A 10116-nucleotide genomic window follows, 5' to 3' on the forward strand; every position below is an offset into this window, starting at 1 on the left:
AGTTTTATGCAACTTCAGCCTCCTTCGCGCAACGGAATTTTGCCCTGCTCAGTGCACTTCAAAGAAGCAGGTGCTGGCCCATTAAAAGTGACTCCGTTCCCCTCGCCTCTCGAATCGCTCACCACGTGTACGGCACAGCATCTGTATAACAAGTTGGAGCTTTTGACTCAGCCGTCTAATAAAAAACTCCTTGTGAAAGCGAGAGACCAGTTACGGGTCCCCGGGGTGTCGCGGCTGTCGGATAAGGAGGAGGCGTCGGGGAGGGGAGGACCCCAAGCCTGACGCTCGAGCTGCCTTCTCTCACAAATTACGGCGGGTTTATTTCGAACCGCGGCGCTGCTGGGGAGCCAGCGTGATGAGGCCGGTTTGGGAAGGGGCAGCAGGACTGCCCGCGGCCCGAACAGCCGCATCCGAGCAAGCGCTCTAAGCTGCCGCCTTAGTCAACAGAGAAACACCCATGCCACGTGAAACACCAGATGCCTGCACCGAAACGAGACGACGTGCATCCCGAAAGCGTCCTTCTCTCTTCCCTGACGTTAAACAAGTTCAGACATCGGCATCGGACACACAGGCCTCCGAGTCCTACTGACTGGAAACCCTTGGCTCAAGGAGCTTACAACCCAACGAGGCGCACGAGATGCTTTTTCGATGGGCTGCGGGGGACACAGGCCGAAACGGCGGTTTGGATGGAGGCTGGCTCTCTGTAGAGCTTAGGTAAATGCTGTCCGTCCGGCATTCACAGCGTAATGGCACTTCTCCCCCCCTTCCCCGTAGATAGGGGAGAGTCTCTAACAGATCTCTTTTTCTTTGCGACAACCTTCCTATAACCCAGCTGGCTCAATTTAGGGGAGCTCGGCCCAAGCCCACATCTGGGGCAGTGCTGATGTTGCACGAGACCACTCACCGGGTGGGCAAAGCAGCTCCAAGCTCCCAGCTGAGTTTTTCCCAGCGCAGCAGTCAGTAATTCCCCCTCGCTCTAACCCGAGCCAAAAGGAGCGTTCCAGCCGGAGACAGAGAGCCAACAGCTGGTTAATAAACACCAATAAAGGCAACCTGGAAGGATCTAAGCTGCGGCTGGAAGTTCTCCACGGGGTCCCCGCTCTGCTGCTGAGCAAAGGGTGCAGTCGCTGCAGAAGCGCCAGCGACGCTTTCCCATCGGCGGGCAATTATCATTCATTCGTTTCCTGTTTGTGGTGACGACGTTAATCACAGCGGTCTCCGGGAGAGGGACGCTAATGAAGATGCGGTGCGGGCAGCAGAGTCCGCGGCCATTTCTCAATTCATTAGCATCCTGTCACTCCGAGGGGTGACTGCGGAGACCCGCGTTCCCACCTTTCACCAAAACATGACAGGATAATAAAGCAACGGTATTTTCGGTCCCGGGGAAGAGCCGAACGCGTTCCTTAAGCTCAGCGGTTGGTACGACAAACCCCTAAAACGAAAGACAGAAAGAGGGAACAAAACCCCAGCACCCAAACGAGCAACGACGAAGAATCGTCTTACACCCCTGCTCGCCCACAGACGGGGTCCAGCAGCCACACTCCTCGGTGCAAAGCGCCGCCGTACCTGCGGCGATGAACAGGCAGTTGTATGGAACGAGCCCGAAAGTCTGCACGGGCGTCCCAAGGCAGGACAGGTCGGAGGCTGACATCTGGGACAGCTGCCGGCAGCGGCTGATACCCTCGCGCCAGCAGAAGGGCTTTACTCATCAGCAAAGACAGGGAAAAGAGAACAGGCGGCAACGCGCAACGGGAGGAGCTCGAATCTGCGCAGGGGACTTGCCCAGCGTGGCATTTCAGTGTCTCCCCTATCAGTTATCCTACGCAGTTAGTTATACAGAAAATAATCGGGTGCCTTTTTCTAATTGCTGCCTGCTAGGGTGTTCCACATCTCACGAACCTTCCGCGGGACCAGAAGCGCCCAACGTTTTCACCTTATCCATTAAAAAAACAAACAAACAAACCCAAAACCAACCCAACAAACCGACAGTAACTACAAATACTGATGCTGCTGGTTCAGTGTTTTATAAAAACGCTGAGTACCTTAATGCAGGCGACACCTCGGTCGCGTGCGTTAACAGCGCTCTGAAGGTCCGGGCCACCCCGCACCCACCAGAGAAAGGTGAAGGTCTCCTAAGGTAGGTGCTCCACATCACGCCCGGTGAACACCACCTCCTCAGCGGGGCACATTTATTCCAGCAGCTCGACATAATAAACGAGCCCACTTCGCTGCCGAAATCGGAGCGGGCAATAACGCCACATTCTCCGAGAAGATGGAGTATGCCATAAGCGGCTTTTAGGTGAGGAAATACAGTCCTCGGAACCATCTGATGGGCTCCTGAGTTCATGTGATAATAGATAAGCCAGTTTTTTGTTGTTTTTTGGTTTGTTGTTTTTTTTTTTTTTTTAAACATAACTGCAAACATCCTGCTTCACCATGTTCAGGTTTCTATACTATTTCTATCACCCTGACATCTAAACCCAACTTCTGTGTTCTGATCAGATGCCATATGTTACTAGCAAACATTCAGATGAGCCGTGAAGCTCGTGCAAGTATTCGCTAAATCTGCGGAGACACAGTTTTTGCTTATCTCCGTTCTCTTGACAGCGGTTTCGTCATCCGACCGGGAAATAACAGCAGCGCAGTATGAGCCGTCGCAGGCTCCAAAACCGCGGGCGGCAAACAGCTGGCACAAACGCTTTCTAAAATATACCCCATCCACCCGCAAAAGCGTCTGTCCGACCGGTTTGGGATAGACCTATAAAACAAGCAAAGAGATAAGTTTGCAGGCATTGGGAAGGAGCGGCCTGATGCTCACTCTGGGGCTCGTTTTCACCTGGCTCTGTGACCCTCGGCAGGCAGGGAGGGGAATACGCCATTTCTCCCCTGCCGCGGCAGAGCAAAGGCGCTCACCCTCCTGAAACGGGATTTTTCGGAGGCCCCGAGGGGCTGCTGCAATCGGGGAGACAACCGAAAGCCCCCTTTGCATGACGGGGGCCCTTGGAAAGCAGGCCAAGCCTGCTGGAGCAGTAACGCAGGTCGGTGGGGACCCATACGTCCGCAAACTAGAGCGTTCCGGTTAGGAAAACTAAATTACACTTTTGGGAGGTGGAACGATACGCCGGCGTTCAAACAGCGGCATCTGCTTTTTGCGAGACGCTCACAAGCGGTAGGTTTGGCAAGACGCCGGTGCGACAAAGCAGCCGGGGGGGTCCCCGGCCGGGGCAGCTTCCCGTGTCCAGAAGAAACCCCGCCGCCTCCTTCCCTACTAACAGTTGAAAGGGCTCCAGCAAAACGTGGTCAATGATAAGGGCCTCCCCCGGCACAGGCGCCAGCTCTGCGGCGGAGCGGGACGGGCAAGTGTTGGCAGCCTCCGGAAAGCACCGCGCGCTGCTCCCGGAGACCCCGCGCTTCTCTTACTAAACCTCACTCCCTCTCCCTTGGAGACCGCCTCGCTCCCCTTTCGGCCTCAGCGGCAGCACAATGTAATTTGAGCTGTGAAAACGCAGTCAGCACATCTAGCTGCTGCTGCCTGAACCCTCCCCGATTTTGTCAGCTCTCCATGGCTGCCAGCGTTTCCTGACGTTAAATAGGTTTCGCGGATGAGCGGGGGCAAGCTATCAGGGTGAAGAATCGCCAAAGGGAGAGGAAGACAGAACGAGGTGCGGAGGAGGCGAGAAAGCAAGCAGGAAAGCAGGAGGGCATCCAAAAGCCAGCCCGTTTCGAAGGCACGGCCGTGCCGAGACCCGCACGAAGACCCCATCCCCGCACACCAGCGCCTGCTCTCCCAGCCCGCGCGCAGCTGCCCGACAAGGAGAGCGGCGCGGGAAGAAGCCTCCTCGAAAAGCTTACGAGAAAAGCGCCTCGCCTCTCCTCCCAGAGGGTCTGACCACCCCCGCGGCGGGTACGGGGGGGACCTTCCCCTTCTGTGCAGCACGGTCCTTTCCGGCCCCGAAGCAGGAGAGCGATGCAGCCGAGAGCCGAAGCCCCAGGCAGGACAAGGGCTGCTGGGGGAACGGCTTCCTTCTTTTTCCCCCACGTTTGGGAGTCAGAGCCTGCTGCTGGAGTAACGCTCCACTCAGCCTAGCAAGTCGCGGCAGCTCTTCCGTCTTTATTTTTTCCCCTGTTAAATCTAAGGGGGCAAAAAATATACCGACTGTATTTGATAAGAGCTACTTCCCCCGGAGAGGGCTGCGGGGAAACGCGCTCTCACGGACGAGCAAACAGAACTCCCCTTCCTTGTTCATCTTCTTCATATTTTAAGCAAGGGAAAAATGGAGCAATATTTGGCCGAATTCGCCGTGCCTGTCAAAACCCAACACTCCATAAACATGTAATCGAGCCTATCTATCACCTGCTGGTGTTTTGGGTTTCCAGGAGTCAGGGAATCACTGCTGATTTCTTCAGGGAGCTCAGCAATAAGCAGGAGGTAAAGCTTCGCCTTCCTTGATACTACTGCCCCAAGGATCCAGACTGCTCTCAAGAAGCTGGGAGCTCTGTGGACTTGGGATGCGGGAAGAACTTCAGCTTCAGCGAGTAAAATAAAATGGACCTTTTTGTTCTGCTTTCCTCCAGCGTTTCGGGTAGCAGTTATCTGAACCGTGACCAAAAAGGTTTTGAGCCTCCGCAGGGGTTTCTGGCAGAGTTTTTGGGCGACCAGCTGTGTTTCCAGCTGGGCAGCACCGTCAGTGCCGTCTCCATGGCACAGATGGGGAAACTGAGTCAATTGCCTTTCTTCCTTGTGTCTCTGGAGACCTCACCTGGGAGGTACTCCTGAGCAGACGTCGTGGAAGGAAGATGCTCTTACTCCTCTGCATCCTCTAGCACGCACAGGGAGCCCCCCGTGTCCCTCACCGTGCCCCCTGCATCGGGCTGCATCGCGCAGAGAGGGATGAAAGGAAGGAGAAGTTCAGCGCACGCTCTCACAAAATGGACCTCTCCTGCTCTGATGCACATTCCTCTTGAAAACACTCAACAAAAGAAAAGCCACACGTGCCCCATCCTCCTCCTCCTGCTAGGCAAACTCCTACAAAGGCACGGGTTCTTTTCCATATACTGTTTTTTGGGGGGGTTTTCGGGGGTTTTTTGTTTTGTTTTGTTTTTTAAAAAGACCACGCGATTACATTTAATTAAAAGTATCTATGTAGGAATGAGATTCATTAATTCTCATTCTACCCAAGAGCCCTCTCATTGTGTTCGCTTAAATAAGGTTTTAAAATGTTGTCTCTCCGCCGTATCCGGGGTAGTTGTCTCCAGACAACACTTGGACTGTTATCCCAGCTCGTGCTACACCACCCCGGTTCTCTTGAAGGGAAATGAAGTGCGCAGGGCCAGCCCTCGCTCTGCTTTGGAGGATGGTAAGAGTAAAGCTTAGGAGACACGTGGGCATCTCCGATCTTCTGGAGAGGATCCGCTCAGCCTACCGGCAGCCCGTATGGTCTGGGACGCCGACAGCCTCCGCTCAACACACCCGTCCTCACGCGCTCAACTCGGCATCAGCACCACCAGAGGATGCTGCGCACGTGAAGTTCTGCAAGGTGCTGAAGACGAGGACCCGAAATGCAAGGAGGGAGCCGCAAAAGGCTCCAAAGCCTGGCTGGAAGCACAGCAGAGGAGATGCAGCAGCCGGGAGAGGACCGCGCTGCCCCACACTGCGAGCGACGAGGATCAACGAGAAGCGCTCTGAGAAGGTGCTGCGGAGGCAGCCTGCACAGCATCGCTGCCTCTGCCCGCCGCCCAGCACCATCAACTCCGACTCCAGCTTCTACGCGCTACGCAAATCAGTAAAGCAACAGCCTGTGAAATGCTGCTTTCCAACCTGCCATTTTTCCAAGACGCCTGCCCATTTCTCCACGCAGGTCAAGCACAAAGACGGTGAAGGGTGACAGCTGACAGGAGAGCTCGGCGTTTAACCCTCCAACATAAAAGGAAGGGAACAAAGCGGACGAACAAGCTCTCCACCTTGGGAGAGGGAGCATGCGGAGAGGTGACCTCCAGCAACACTGCAAGGACGGACCTGGCTATTACGCACGAAGGGCAACACACGGCGTGCTCCAGCCCCTGCTCTTCTCTGCGTCCAAATTTCACCTGATGCAGAGGAAGAGTCTTCCTTCTAATTCAATGTCAGGTGGAGATGGCAGCACACCGTGCTCCCAAGGGAGCCTTGCTTCCAGCGGAAACCAAAGCAGAAGCAAAGCTATTTGCGTGAGTGCCGGGAGCCGTAGGGACAGCCCCCGGGAGCACCGGGCTCCTGGCCTTGCTTCACCATTCCTGGCAGGTCCAGCAGCCCCGGGACCGACCCGGTTCAGCTGCCTCCACTGGGCCCTGCAGGCAGGAGGCCGCCGAGCCCCCCGGAGCCGGCCCCACCAGAGTCGCTGACGGGGCCGCAGAGCCACGAGAGACCAGAGCAACGTGTGGGCCCCGTCCCCTCGGGGGTCGGTAATCACAGCAAAAGCTCAGAAAGAAATATACTGCAAACGGCGCGGCAGAGCTACCTTCAGCTCTCCTGCCTTTAGGCAGCGGCACTGAGCCGCCGGTGCGAGTTACGCTATTGTTTATACCGAGTCTGAAACGATGTGGAAACCGCAGCACCGCATTACCCCGTGCTCCGCTTTGGGCGCGTGGGGAACCGCAGGAGAACACGGGAAGAGTGAGGAGGGCGTTACGGTGCCGCCTGCGCTGCCAGGCAGGGAGAGGGGCTTGGACCCCACCAGGTCCAACCTCTTTATTTCCCCTTCCCCTTTCCCCTGCCTGTGTCAAAAACGGGGAGCCAGACGCCGCCGGCCGAAGGAAAGGGGCTAGTGACAGCACTGGCTGTTAGCAGGGATGCTCAGTGATACGCATTTCAGTAGAGAGATGGAATCGCAACCACTTTTCAGAGGCACAAAAACCACAACAGGTCTGAAATAAACTCGACCATAAAGGTGCAAGCTGGAGCGCCTACAACACCCTCTCGGCGCTGATATTTCATGTCCTGCGACGCCCAAATAAATACCTTCTGCGGGACACGACTCTCGCAGCTCCCAGCACCGCTGTGCTCCGGGCTCTCCAGATCCTCCTTTCCCTTCCCTGGCAGCAGCAGCGCCCAGGCCGTTTGTACACTGGAAACACGACCGGAATACTTACCGGTGAAGAAAACAGCGATAGCATCCCGCGCCGTCTGACGGGTACGCACACGGTGCCTCTCTCCTGCTCCTTTCTTTTACCTGCCTTTGCCACCCGGCTGCACGGCATGCTTTGGAGAAGATGCTCTGTGCCGGCAGGCGGGCACGGCACGGCACCCCAGCCACCCCCCAGGCACAGCCGCGCTGCCAGGCCGCCCGTGACCTTGGTGGGGAGCCCCGCTCTTTCCTTCCCGGACAAACAGACGGCTCCCCAAGGCGTACCCGTTTTAAAACAACACATTTGCATCCCGCTTTCCAGAGGCAGTTCACGTTTCACCTGCATTCCCTATGATAAATCCTTATCGGGAGTGCCCGTGGCAAGTCTGCGGTGACTTTGTTCGTTCGTATTAGCTCTGCACAGATTACCTCTTTGCAGCACTTAGCCAGTTTATACAGATTTCTGATAAACGTTTTGACAGAGTTTCCTGACTTTGGGGGGGGGAGGGAGGGGAAAAGCATCAAATGAGAGAAGCTTATGTGGCATAATCTACCTTTTGTAGAGCTGCATGTTTTTAGGCTCCCTTCTCCTCCAGTTTCTGAACTATTGTGGACCATCTTTTAAAAAAAAAAAAGTCTTCCCTAACCATATGACTACAGGAGCTGGCAAAGTAAAACCAAAACCCCCTCTTCTGAATCTTGCAGCAAATGCAGAAGTTAGCAACCCTGAGTCCTTAGTGTCCATGTTCCCTGTGAAGCTGTATTGGGGACCATTTGATATTATTCTGTCCTTGTGCACTTCAAACTAAAGTAAGACAGTTTCTTAAAATAGTGCTACACAGGATTTTGTGAGTTTTCTTGTTTGTTTTTTTTTAACCTTTTGTTAAAAAACAGATTACATAATATAATAGCAGCAGAGGTTTTTTGTTAGTTCTTTTTTATTTCTCCGTAGCATTTCAAATATACTTTTTTTTAAATTACTGTTTAAATATTCTGAGAGCCAGAAACCTGAACACCAGTGTACCTGTTGGTTCAGGAAAACCAGGAAACAAAATAGATTCTTGTAGAGAGAGAAACCGATTTGTCTAACCCTGCTGACCAAGACAAGAAAGACGAAATAAAAGCCAGAAACATAACAGGTAGAAAAAGAATTTAAAATACTTTCGTTCTTGTTTTTGCAAAAGGATTAATGTAAGGAACATAGAAGAAAATTTTAGACAGTGGTTTATTTAATTTGGGCTCTTGTCAGTTTAAAAGATCTACCTGAACAGATTTTTCTCAACCACAAAAGTCAGATGTAAAATAAATACATAGAAATTTAAGCATGCTCCTTCTAACCTGTACATCACTTCTCTCTTAGAATTAATATCAATACCAGCTCTTGGATTTTGTAAAAGTTCAAAACCTGTAAAAGCTCCTGAGAGTTGTTTTAACTGTCATCACTTATCTTCTCATAAGTTGCTGGTGCCTCATGAAGAATTTGGTTGCTGTAGGGAAGCCAGGTTTCCAAATTAAAACATTCATTTTTTTTCTTTTTCCCTCCTTCCACCTCTCCCCCCCCCCCCCCCCTTTTCTTTTTTACTTCCCCCTCCACACTATCCAGCGCCAGCGAGAACATCAAAGGAAAAGGATGAACAACTGACCCATAAAATAAATACAAGGCTTACAGTTTCTGATAAAGATTAAATATTGTAGGAGTCATGACTAGATAAAAGCTAGTGGAAGGAAAAGCCTCAGACCTCGATAGAGCATTAAAAAAAGAAACCAAACCAGCATATATATATATATACACACACACACGCGCACAAGAAAACGTCTTGCAAGTTTTATGGAGAGTTTGATAATGCGTTTTGCTCCAAGCAGACTCGCCTCACAAGTGCATCTCAGGGATGGCCCTGAGAAGCCTCAGGAAAACCAGCGAGAAGCTGAAGACTAACAAGGCGTTATCCTGCACTGGGAGGTGGCAGCTTCACCCCAGAGACCACCCCCAGCTCCGCTCCGCTCCAGCAGCCTTCCCTGCACCCCGCAGGGGTGGGAGCACAGCAGCCCCCGGGGCCAGGGCCCCCGCTTCGCTCACCTAGGTACAGCCAAAGAGACAACCCTTGGAAGGAGGGGGAAAGCGCCGTTGTCTCGCTCTGTTCCCACGTGCTAGAAGCGGCTGGGGCCAGCCAGTAGCTCCACAGGAGAGAAGCACATCGCCAAGGCTGGAGCGAACACGTACGGCTGCCCAGCAGTTCCGAGCGAGCCTTGCGTACGCCGGGGCAAGAGGAGGGCGCTTCTCCCGTTTCACCAGAAAAGCGTGCACAGAACGTACCAGAAAAAATTGCCGAAAACATTCTTCTTTTAACCCCAGGACAGACTTCTGGTTTAGAGGCAGCGTTGTCCCACGCTCCGCTCTGCAGCCTGCCCGGAGCTGGGGAATCGGACGCTCCAGAGACAACGCACCAGCTAAAACAGCTTAAAGGAGGCAGCGAACTGTTCCCATCAGGCGGAGTCACGAGATGGCCTCCACTGCAGAGGTGCCCCTACACAAATACTCCTAGTTTACACATGGTACAAACAGGCTGAGGCAGACGGTGCGAATGCATTTACTAGTGGCGCTAGGTTAATAACAACTCCTCCAGACCTCAAGGGCTTTCGATGAGCATGCTTTGCATGATCTGCTTTCAACCCTGCTAGTCCCAACAGGGGAAGCTACTGGCCCGGCTGATAAAAACACAAGGAGTTTCCACTGAGCGTGCAAAGGGTCGAACGCCCTCAGCGGTCCCTGCGCCCCGCTCCTCCTTTCCCCTCGCATCACTGCACAGCTGCCTGCTAACGCGCTCCAGCCACCCAGCTGCCGAATTCGGCGCTTGCCAGGCTACCGCAGGTTTAATTTCCCTCCCGTGACTTGCTGGTTTTCCAAATTACGTAGGTCCCGGGTTTGCTTTTATGCATGCACCCAGGCAAGCAACGCCCCCCCCCCCGCTGCAACACAGCCACGTGCAAACACAATACCCAAACGACTGCAGGCAGG

Source organism: Pygoscelis adeliae, unplaced genomic scaffold (genome assembly GCF_000699105.1).
Source record: "Pygoscelis adeliae isolate BGI_AS28 unplaced genomic scaffold, ASM69910v1 Scaffold275, whole genome shotgun sequence".
In the NCBI taxonomy this organism is placed as follows: domain Eukaryota; kingdom Metazoa; phylum Chordata; class Aves; order Sphenisciformes; family Spheniscidae; genus Pygoscelis; species Pygoscelis adeliae.